The 10,558-nt window shown below is 44.3% G+C and overlaps 2 pseudogenes; one reads left to right on the top strand and one right to left on the bottom strand.

Annotated features, from left to right (window-relative positions):
• The first annotated feature begins 1,031 nt into the window (after nt 1-1,031).
• On the top strand, nt 1,032-5,638 carry LOC111257432 (annotated as a pseudogene).
• LOC105914501 lies at nt 5,253-9,354 on the bottom strand (annotated as a pseudogene).
• Between the last annotated feature and the right edge of the window lie 1,204 nt (nt 9,355-10,558).

Raw genomic sequence — 10,558 nt, 5'->3', positions numbered from 1 at the left:
TGCGTCCATCTATAATGACATGGATAAATAAATCGCGATAAAAATAATATGCTGATAAGGGCCGGGTGTCGGTTCCTCTCGTGATTATTATCTCCCGTCACATCGAAAGGTTGGATCATAATTTGAGTATTAAACGTAGACTTTTGCAAAACTCATTCGTAAGGGGGAGGTTAAGCGGCAGGGCGAATCTATGAAGCGTAATTGATCCATCATTAGCAAATATTTACGGTAGCAACACATTGTCAAATCATGAACTAATTAGGCTTAATAGATTCGTCTCACCGTTTAGCCTCCACTTATGTAATGAGTTTTGTAAATAGTCTACGTTTAATACTCCTAATTAGTATCTAAACATTCGATGTGACGGGTGATAAAAATAATTCAGAGGAACCAAACCAGGCCATAGTCAACTAATTTTTTTTATAAGAATTAGTTATCCATATCATTTATAGACGGCGCATCACGTAAAGTAACCCTTAATCTTCATCTAAATTAACCACCATATGATATTATGCAGACTATGATCTTAGAGTAACCCTCTAGATTATATTTGCATCAAATTTACCTGCCTCCATTATTATTAAAAAATAACATAAAGTAACCTCTAAATTTTCCACATCTAATTAAATTAACTAGGCTTATGAGAAAATATCTCAAAGTAGCTAGCCCCTGTAATGGTTGCATGAAGTAGACGCCACATCTCCATCGATGGATGCATATATCCACACGCCAATCCTGTATGGTCAAAGCTGGATAATGAAGCAAAGCAGGGCGTTGCACACGTCAGAAGAGCCAGATTCCTCTCTTCTCTTTCTTACTCTTGCAGGTAGCCAAGAAAAAAAAACATTCTCCATGCATCCGGGCCGCCCATTTGCTCGCCTGGACGATGATCATGACGATGATGATGATAGACTTTAGCAAAAGGAGAAGCAACCGAAAAAAAAACGAAATTCTTTCTGGGCAAAATCGTGTCGGCTTGCATTGACTTGCACTCACAAACAACAACATCGGACGACCACCAATTGCTGAGGATGGACCGGGCCGGGCAGGCTGCTTGGTTCCGAGGAGGGAGGGAGGCAGGCAGGCTGGGCTTCATCATAATCAGGCCAGGCTTTGTCAGAGAATTGCTGCTGCATTGCATTGCATCGTTGCAGGCCGCCGGCAGCTGCAAGTGGCTCTCGGTTCTCCTCGCGTTCACAGTCATCTGCCTCATCGTCTATGTCCTTGTCAAGGTCCATGATGCTTCAGTTGTTTCCTTGAGAACAGCTAGCTTTCTGAAGGAGAAGATGCATGCGTTTCCGTGTTACTGAGACTGGAGATCTATCACTTGAGCTGAAATAGGAAAATCCGACGGGGTGAGGGCGGCGGGCCATGGATGGATCGGAGGTGAGCATCGATAAATAAAGCAGTGAGAGATCAGAGGAGGCCTGCGACCTGCGGCTAGCCGTCCTCCGGGGACCCCTTGGAATGCCACCAAAAGTAAAACTTTCTTCCTGCATTCACTATAGTTGCTCTCTTGTACAGTACGTAGCTGTCAGAATTCCCATTCCCTTGATGAGAAAAGCACGAATATACGTAGTTGTTTTTCTCTAACCATTTGCTTACATCCTATATTGTTCTCAGGATTGTTTTGTTCTTTGAATTGAAACTTAACCTGGGAAGTTACTGACTCTGTGAAATCACTGCCTTGTTATTTTTATTTTTAGACAGACATCCTCTTTCAAGAATGCATCAGACCACAAACAATATGGAGAGGCACATATTCCAACTAAACACGCAGCCAAGACATTAGAAGATAACATAACAAAAAATAAAGAAAAAGGTGAAACTCAAAATCTTCAGCAAGCTACTCCAACTCCCTTAGCGGCATGTTTCGTAAAGTCGCCTCCAAATAAACTTCTCCACATCAAGTGAAAGCAGAACCAAAGCATGAGCCAAATCCAACAACAGAAAAGAGGAACAACTCCAGTGCTGATTGACGCTCCGACCACCAACAAAACCGTCCACACTTCTACAGTGGTGATAAGTAAGATACCAATAACTGTTGAAACATCCGAGTTAATTGGGTAACCATAGTATCCACATGAAGCGCACCACCACTCAAGAAGCCTCCAAAATGACGCCTCCACCGAGGAAATTAAATGACGATAGTCACCACCGCCGCCGCCCACCGGAACAAAGTTTTCACCTGGAGACCTAATGATGGGGTGGATTCGGGACACATAGGTGGCGTCTCCAAGAAGAAAAATGACGCCCACAAGCATCATCGCCGTGGCTTTCGCCAATGCACCCTAGTCCATCACAACACAGCCCCAAGGGTCGACGAGACACATCCCATACCGCACCATCGCCAACCACACGAGGTCAAAGCACCTGAGGCTCAACGTTGACGAATTGCGTTCCATACCACACTCGCCGCACGATAAGTTCCTGAGCACCTCTGTTGCAAGCACAATATTTGTGACCGTAGTCACCGACCATCCTCTCCGGGAACAAGTTTGTCAGACCGGTCCCCAAAGCTGAAGGGCGCCTGATCCAGGTAAGATGGATCTGGACGCTACCAGCCCGGGGGTGAAGGCTGCCACCACGAGATGCCGCAGCCCCGATAGGAGAGGATGGGGTGTGGGAACCAGCGGCATGGCTGCCGAATCACCCTAGCGCCGCCTCCCAGCCACTAGGCACTGGATCTGACCCGAGAGAGGTAGATCAGGCTCAGCAAAATCTGGCCAGCTGGCTGCCGGATGTCGTGACCGCGAAAAATCTCCGGCATGAGGAAAGATGACCTCGTTGCTGCCTTCTTTGCACCCAGACGGGCTTCCGCTGGCCTGCTTGGGCGATGGCGAGGGAGAGGGATGGAGGGAGGAGGTGGTGGTGCTCGGATCTCCTGTCCGCCCAAGTCGCCCCAGGACGTAGGTCTGGCTTGTTGTTTTTATTATGAAAAAAATTCATTTAGGTACACTCAACAGATGATGTGAAGTGCATTTCACATCTTTTATCTTTTTGGACATTACACATCTTTTAGCTTACATGATGGATTGATTTGAATTTTGCAGCTCCAAGGGCTGGCGTAACAATGTTAAAAAGGATGTTCTCTTGTTCTACGGCATTAGTCAGCATAGCATGTTGTTTTGCCAGTAAAACCTCGCTTTTATGTTTGGAGGCGTATGCTCTATTTATTTGTGCTACTACTAATGTCGTTGTAAATGCTTGGTCTGCAGTGTGACAATTGGACAGCAGTGTGAAAGAAACCCAACCTACACACAAGCATAACAGCAGACTCATTTGGCAAAAAAACACGGATCGCCGTCCAACTCGAACACGAACGTCGGTCTGGTACGGCAGCTTGCTTGTTCAGGTCTCTGACATCTGGGCCCGTGCCATGTCAGACTTACAACGTGTCGCCACGTCGGCTGAAACCAGACTGGATTTGAGTCGATTCCGATCCTTCCCGCTGCCGACGAAACAAAACCTCGTGTCACACTTGGCTCAGCTCCCCCATCCCAACAGTCTCGCGCCGCTCTCGCCATGGCAACGCTGTCGGCCGGTCCAGGAGGAGGTGCTTCCACGGAGTTACCACGCCGGAGTTCGCGACTGCGGCAAGCCAGGGTAGGACCCCGCGTCGCCTCTCCGCCCCCGCCCCCGCCTGCGTAAGATCCCTGCCTCCTCCCTCCAAGCAGGGTTTGATTTCAAGTTGGGATCTACTTGTCGAGGGTAAAAGGAGCCAACTTCAGGGCACAAAATTCAGTGTTTTTTTTTCTAACTTGGACACCTCGTACCCATCACCTCCATCCGGACAGAGAGCAGAGCACTGTGCACGAATTGTACCACACTTTTGTTTTAGCTCTTTACCTCCAAGGTGCAAACTTTTATTTTGTTCAAGGAGATATCTATGCTCATTCTTCATGATTCCTGAGGTTGGATTTAATCTTGAAAGAAAAAAAAAACTTTGGGGAAACAAATTTACAGCCAGTCACTTCTACAAACCAAACTGACGTGTTCCACATATATATGGATAGTTCCTTAAGAAATTCCTGTGTCTACATTTTGCAACATTTGAAAGTAAACCTAGCTCAGACCTAACAGAAACATTTTGGAATTATATGCAGCAAGCGTCGTTGCAAAAAAAACAGAGGAAGGTAGTGCGGATGACATTGGAGCAGAGTTTTGGGCTACTGACGTATTCAATTTGACACGAGAAGAATTGCTTCCTTACTACAGGCGCTAAAACAAAAAGAGAGCAAACATGGCATTGGTTTTCTACCATGAGAACAACACGGTAAGCTGCTTTTGTTGCTGCAATATATTATCTCCTGGCCCCAACAAAAAAAAAATCCAGTTTTGATTTGGAATTAGTATTATTTACAAACACAGGGTGATCACTACCAGTTTACGCACTTGCGCCTCAATGATGTTTACGATTTCATGGATGGAATGGTTTCCTATTTGCACATGAACTTCACGGCAACTAATGCAGCAACAGGGTCAGAGAAGACCTTTTTTGCTGAATTGGCTTTGGAAGGTGATGTTCTCGATAAGCATGGTGGATACCGCACCACTACCTGCAGTATTGTTGCTGATGATTGTGTTGGTATGCTCCTCCTCTTCTTCATCTTTAGCCTTCCTATACCATCTTATATGCATGCTTTAATCCTTCTCTTAGTTGATTGCTTGAGCAGAAACTGTAAAGGCGTGTTCTTCCTTTTGCCGGTTATATGTGTTCCTGCCTGTATATTAAACAAAACAAACTTGTTTCGTCACATCTTTTGTGGTTTCGAGTCGGGCACTGTCGAGATGTTTTTACATTGATTGACACTTCCCTTGTTTGTTTCAGATGTTATGTGGATAGAGTTTTCCTGTTTCTAAGTAGTCAGTGCTGTATTTCAGCTGTTTGGTTTGGGTCATTCCTTGTGGAGTTTTTCTTTTACCATACCACAACACAATTTTTTAATTTCCGAAATAACTCTTTCTATTACACTGATGACATGCTTGGCTGATGCTCCTGACTTACTCTTAAAAAAGCTGGCCTTCCTACTTGACTCACCGAACCAACTAGAATACGACAGTGACTGCACCTAAAAAGTGCACCTATAATTTTGCTGCTCTTTCCCATGGAAACTATGGTGTTTGTGGAGTGTTGAGAGTGAATTGCTGCACTTGCTCTGTTTTGGTCTTCTCCTGTAAAACTAGTAGTGTACTTTTTTTTAGCATTTGTGAGATGCTTAAAAAGTAAAAAGGTTATTGTACTGTGCAGGTGGTCAAAAAGAGGTTTCTTTATTTTTGCCACCAATTCTCAAAAAGTTTACCGTCAATGCAAAGCTACAGTGCACAAGAAAATGGGCAGACGATTCCTCTTCTTGATCACACAGTGTACACGTCAAGTTGCCTGGCCAATTCCGTGATGCCTTTGCAAAAAATCCTTGATGCAAGCTTGTCAACGGTCAACAATTTGTTTTCCTTGTGCATTACCACACCAGATGGATTGCCCGTCAAAAGAAGAAAATGCTCCCTGTAAGTGAGCAAGAGGTACGCAGAATTATTGCAAGTTAGGAGCCTGAAGTAGTCCACCCAAGTGTTTTCATCCACCTGATGATCTGTAAACTGAACATTTTGCACCAAGTCCCACAGGGTTACAAATTCAGGCATTATTCCTTCACAGTTTTTTTTTGCTTGCGCCAGGGCATCTTGTATAGGCCAGGTGCGATGTCAATTGGTGCTCTTCCGTTTAGCCAACTGCTGTGCTAGAAAAAGCTGCCTGTCTACATCATCACAAAGGAGGAGCCCATCTGAGTCCTAGTGCCCTGCTGAACGTTTGCAAGTCCAATATGCCCAGGCCACCGGCCAAGTTCCTTTGGGGAGCATAACTTTCTTGCATTTAACTAGTTTGCACATTGTGCTTCTGCTGCCACTAATAACTCTTGGCACCATTATGACCACCAACAAAGCCTCCCTTGGGGTGCATCAATCCACCCATACATGCAAAACAATACAAGCTTCTCTTCCTCTTCCTTGTCCCCTGGCCTTGTTCCATGTCATCTTCATCATGGAGGCCACCTGTATGAATATCAGAAATTAGAAATTTTACTAATAGCAGATACAGAATTTCTATTTCTATTGCTAGATGCTAACTAGCCAACATATATGTGAAATCTATCTGCAACTAGAAAACAGAAACAATCGTTGGAAGAGAAAATATTACCTTGGCAGTTCTTGGTTAGTTCTTTGCATGAGTTTAAGGTCCAAGGATCTCTTCCCTCAACTGTTTTAGCAAGCTCAGCAAACAAAAGGATTTTTTTTAGAGCCAGCGTGTGCATTGAAGTTGATGTGTGCATACTCCTTTGGTTGGCCCTCGACATCATCATCAAAATAGCAAATAGCTAGAAGGTCAGATACCTTGAGCCTGTTCTCCTGCCAAAAAGGATAAGAATATCAAAGTAAGAAAAAAAAGTCCAATTAATTTAGTAAGATTTGAAAAACTTTTCCAATTAAAAGTCCATCTCAATCAATCGTTTATATTTGATTTTTATAGAAGAGTGCATTGCTTTATTATACAAGGAAATGAGAAAAAAAAAAAGAAAGGATATGTTGCTACTCTTTTGAAACAAAAAGGAATAGGAATTCCATAGTAATGTCTAAACCCAAGGATTTCACAAATCAAAGATAAAGGATTCTGGAACAAGTAAACACAATTTCCAACCGTCTCAACAATAGAATTAGATCAAAGTAAGAAATATAAGTAAAATTGTTCCAGATGAGATAAAGAAAAGAGTTAAGAGATGACTCAAAAAAATTCAAAGGATTTTTCTTTAGAAAGCAGTTGGCCAAAATTAGCCAGCTTGAGTTATGAAGTACAGATGAAATTTGTTTTTTTTATTTTCTTCAAGAAAATTAATGCAAGTCATAATCTAATTTCTATCTAGCAGACATATATTAGAATCATTCTCTCAAGTCGTATGAGAAGAAAACCTCTATACGTTTCTAGGGTAGGGTTTGCTTATCTACATCTATCCCAATAAAGCTATCTATTGTATCCTTGGAATAGTGCCACATGAGAAATTAGGATGGAGTTACCTCTTTTGCTATATCCTTGTTAAGATCCGCAACTGCTGTTCTAGTAAATTGGTGAAACTCTATGTCCATAATTGCACGATCGAATGCATCACAGAAAGAACTCGCAACCTCGTCAAATGCCGATGTTGATGGCGATGGACCTATATTTCTTAATCTTTGTATCAGTGTCCTCCACAAAGGTTTGCAGAAAAAGACGGTCAGAAAGCTTGAACTTATCGTGTCAAAATGTTAGGAGGAACGGATCAACTTTAAGATTCAACAATCAACTTTCACATCACATAGGTAGGTACAATTACCTCCAGCTTCTTCTTTCTGTTAAGATGCGCAAGTGCAATGTTAGACAACTTATAAGATTCCATATCAGCAAGTGCATGGCCATACGCTTCGCTGAAAAAATCAGCAACACTATCAAAACCAAATGTGAACCTTGACTCTTGTGTTGGAGATGGACCTATTAGAACAAACATTAATGTGCCAATGTGAAAAGTCATTCTCAACGTCTCATGCATCTTGTTGCAGCATATACATCAATTGACAAAGGTTTTGAAAATCAGTACTTGATCTATTACCTCACCTAGTGGCAATTACACGGTACTCGGCCGTGGTAACACGTTTTCTTATTTATATGTTGGATTTATAAATTTGTTCATATATATAGGGGTAAAAACATCAAATTTAACTTTTAAAACCAACATTTTGTATCAATGGAAAAACAAGTAGCCAAAGACAATTTAAAATGAAGTACAGCTTGTGATTGATATCCTATATTGTTGCAAAAGCAATATACTTCATGTTTCATAAGTAAATAATCCATCTGTTCCAAAATTTAGGTCGTTTTAGTTTTTGTGCTAAGTCAAACTTATCTAACTTTGACAAAGTTTTCTGATATGACAACCCAAAACAGTGATGGGTTTGCGATTAATTAGCTCAAAATATAGTCTTGCCACTAATTCCAATTTTTTGTAAAAAAATATAATCATTCTTGCTACAACACGCTTAGTTGATCATATAGCTTTATAATATTACGGGAGAAATAGGGGGAAGGGGGGGGGGGGGGGGGCGCAATTGACAGTGTGCCTAGTACATAAGTTGGAGCCTACGAGACAATTGAGTAATTGACAGAGTATGAGGGCTAAATGTCAAATGAATCGAACCTGGCAAAGGCACTCTTAGGGACTGTGGGAGCTCCCAAGCAAGAACGTGGTCACCATGATCTCTCCCAATGGATGCACTCTCCGTAACCTTGTTCGTCTGCAGGTCCACGGCAAAGAGCTGTTGTTCCAGGAAAAAGTAGACCACGTGTGCGTTATTGGGGTGGACAAACGCCAGCACAGACCTCTTGATATTTCTCGCGATCCTACTGGAATTGCTGCGGAGATTGTAGGGATGGAACCTCTCCTCGGGAAGCCCAATGTTCTGAAAACTCTGATGAGCCCAATGTGCTCAATGGGGATGTCGAAATCCAGACTCCATTTGCCAGCCTCGTAATCAGCCAAGGTCCATAATTTGATCCTCGGCTGGTGAGTGCGCCTGCTAATCACCACCAACCGCAGCTTCCCACAGCTAAGACTCACGCAGCGATCGTTGCTGAGACCCTTGCGATGGCCCTCCCCAACTTGGGGACGGAGCCGGTAGCAGCTCGGGAGCGGCACCCAGCGAAGCTCTGGATTGTCAGCAAAAGGGTCGCAAACGAGAAGGCCCAGCAAGAGGTCTACCCACCAGAGTCTTCCTCTGTAAGAGAGAGCATATGCACTACACCACTGGCGCTTGATCGGAGGGTAGTGCAGATCCTTCTGTGTCCACCTGGAAGTCTCCGTCGAGAAGCCGCGCAAGGTGGCGGCGCCGTCATAGACGGAGAGCTCAGCTACCATGATGCGGCGTTGGCCGAATTTTCGTGCGACGACCAGGCCAGCGACGCCTGTGTCGTCGTTTACAGTCGTCTCGCGCGCGGGGACGTGGATGGAGGTCTTGGAGACTGCGTCCCAGAGGTCGTATGACGCGCTGGCGGGCTCGTCGGCGGCAAGCGGGTCGGTGCCGCGGGAGGCGGAGAGGAGAAGGATGCCGGTGGGGTCCGCGGCGAGGACGGCGCTGCCGCTGACGACGAGCGACGGGGGCACTTGGAGCTGCGAGATGCGCGGGGGCGCGGCGAGCGCGAGGGAGATGCCGGCGTCCTTCGGGAGGTCGAGGGGGACGAGCGGCGAGCGGAGCAATACGACCCACTGCGGCGGCGCCATCGGGGTTCCTTCAGGGCGCTAGGGTTTGGGGACGAATTCGGGGGCTGGAGGGAGGGAGGGGAATTTGGGGGGCACGAGCTCCGTTTCAGCGTTTCGAGGAGAGGAAGGGAAAATAAAATACTAGCTGTACCAGGTATTACCGACTCAAGTTACAACATCCGATCCAACACCAATTACAATTGGTTTGGTTTTTTTTATATTATTATTATTCTTATTGCTGCTGCTGCTATACAGATTAATTTGATAATTACAATTGATTTATTATCATACATATTTGATTTGATTGAAGTTGAGGTCAACGTAAATGAAATGCGATGCGCTCGATCCGAAATTTTCCTACTACTACTGCTACCCGGTCTGTTCGCTTCAGCTTATTCAGCCGGCTTATCAGCCACCAAACAGTGTTTTTCTCTCACAACAAATCAGCCGTTTCAGCTTTTCAGCCGGCTTATAAGCTGAAGCGAACAGGCCCACCGTCGCAGGTAAATCTATCTAATCCATGCGTCTTAATTCAAGAAAAAAGGAACAGATGAAAGAAATAAGAAATAAATATTACAAACACTATAAAGAACACCGATCTTGATCCTGCAATAATGTTCAAGTTGATCTTCCAAACCTACCTCTGAACATTTTGTTTTAGTTGATTGACACGCGTACGGTTTAACATGCGGTCACCGCTGCTACAAGGACATGCAAGCCACAACAGACAGACAAAATTAAGCAGGTGCCGGTGGAGTAATGAACAACTATCTTAAAGGTAGTATACAATTAATGTCATCAGAATCTTAGATACGATATATATGCAGCCAATGCTCTGGCACCTCACCAACTGATGGCACATCATGCAAAATGCAGGCGGCGCTGCGCAGCACACCTGATGCTTGTTCTAGCTTGGAATCGCCTCAAGTAATAATAGATGCTGTCTCATCGAGGGCTAGACAACCTACACAGCAAAGAGCTGATTCTGCTTGGTACCAAGCTAGAGTAGCAACGGGCGAATCCGCTGGCCCAGGATCGGAGATACATGTAAACTGAGCTCTTTGTGAAGCTAGGGTGCAAGTGTTAACTCATTATTTTGCTCTTTGCCGCTATATATGATCTGTATCACTGGGAATCTGCACCTTGACCTTAGCTCCGTTCAAGATGATGTCTGCAAAAGGAATAAAAGGCATTAGTCTTAAAATGGATGGCTGACCAACCATCTAAGCAGCAGCATAAATCGCATAGCGTATCCATGCAACTGTAAGGCTAGCTAC

This window comes from Setaria italica, chromosome V (assembly GCF_000263155.2).
Source record: "Setaria italica strain Yugu1 chromosome V, Setaria_italica_v2.0, whole genome shotgun sequence".
Lineage (NCBI taxonomy): Eukaryota > Viridiplantae > Streptophyta > Magnoliopsida > Poales > Poaceae > Setaria > Setaria italica.
Note: the sequence above shows the minus strand (reverse complement) of the source record. Positions and strands in the feature narration are given on the sequence as shown.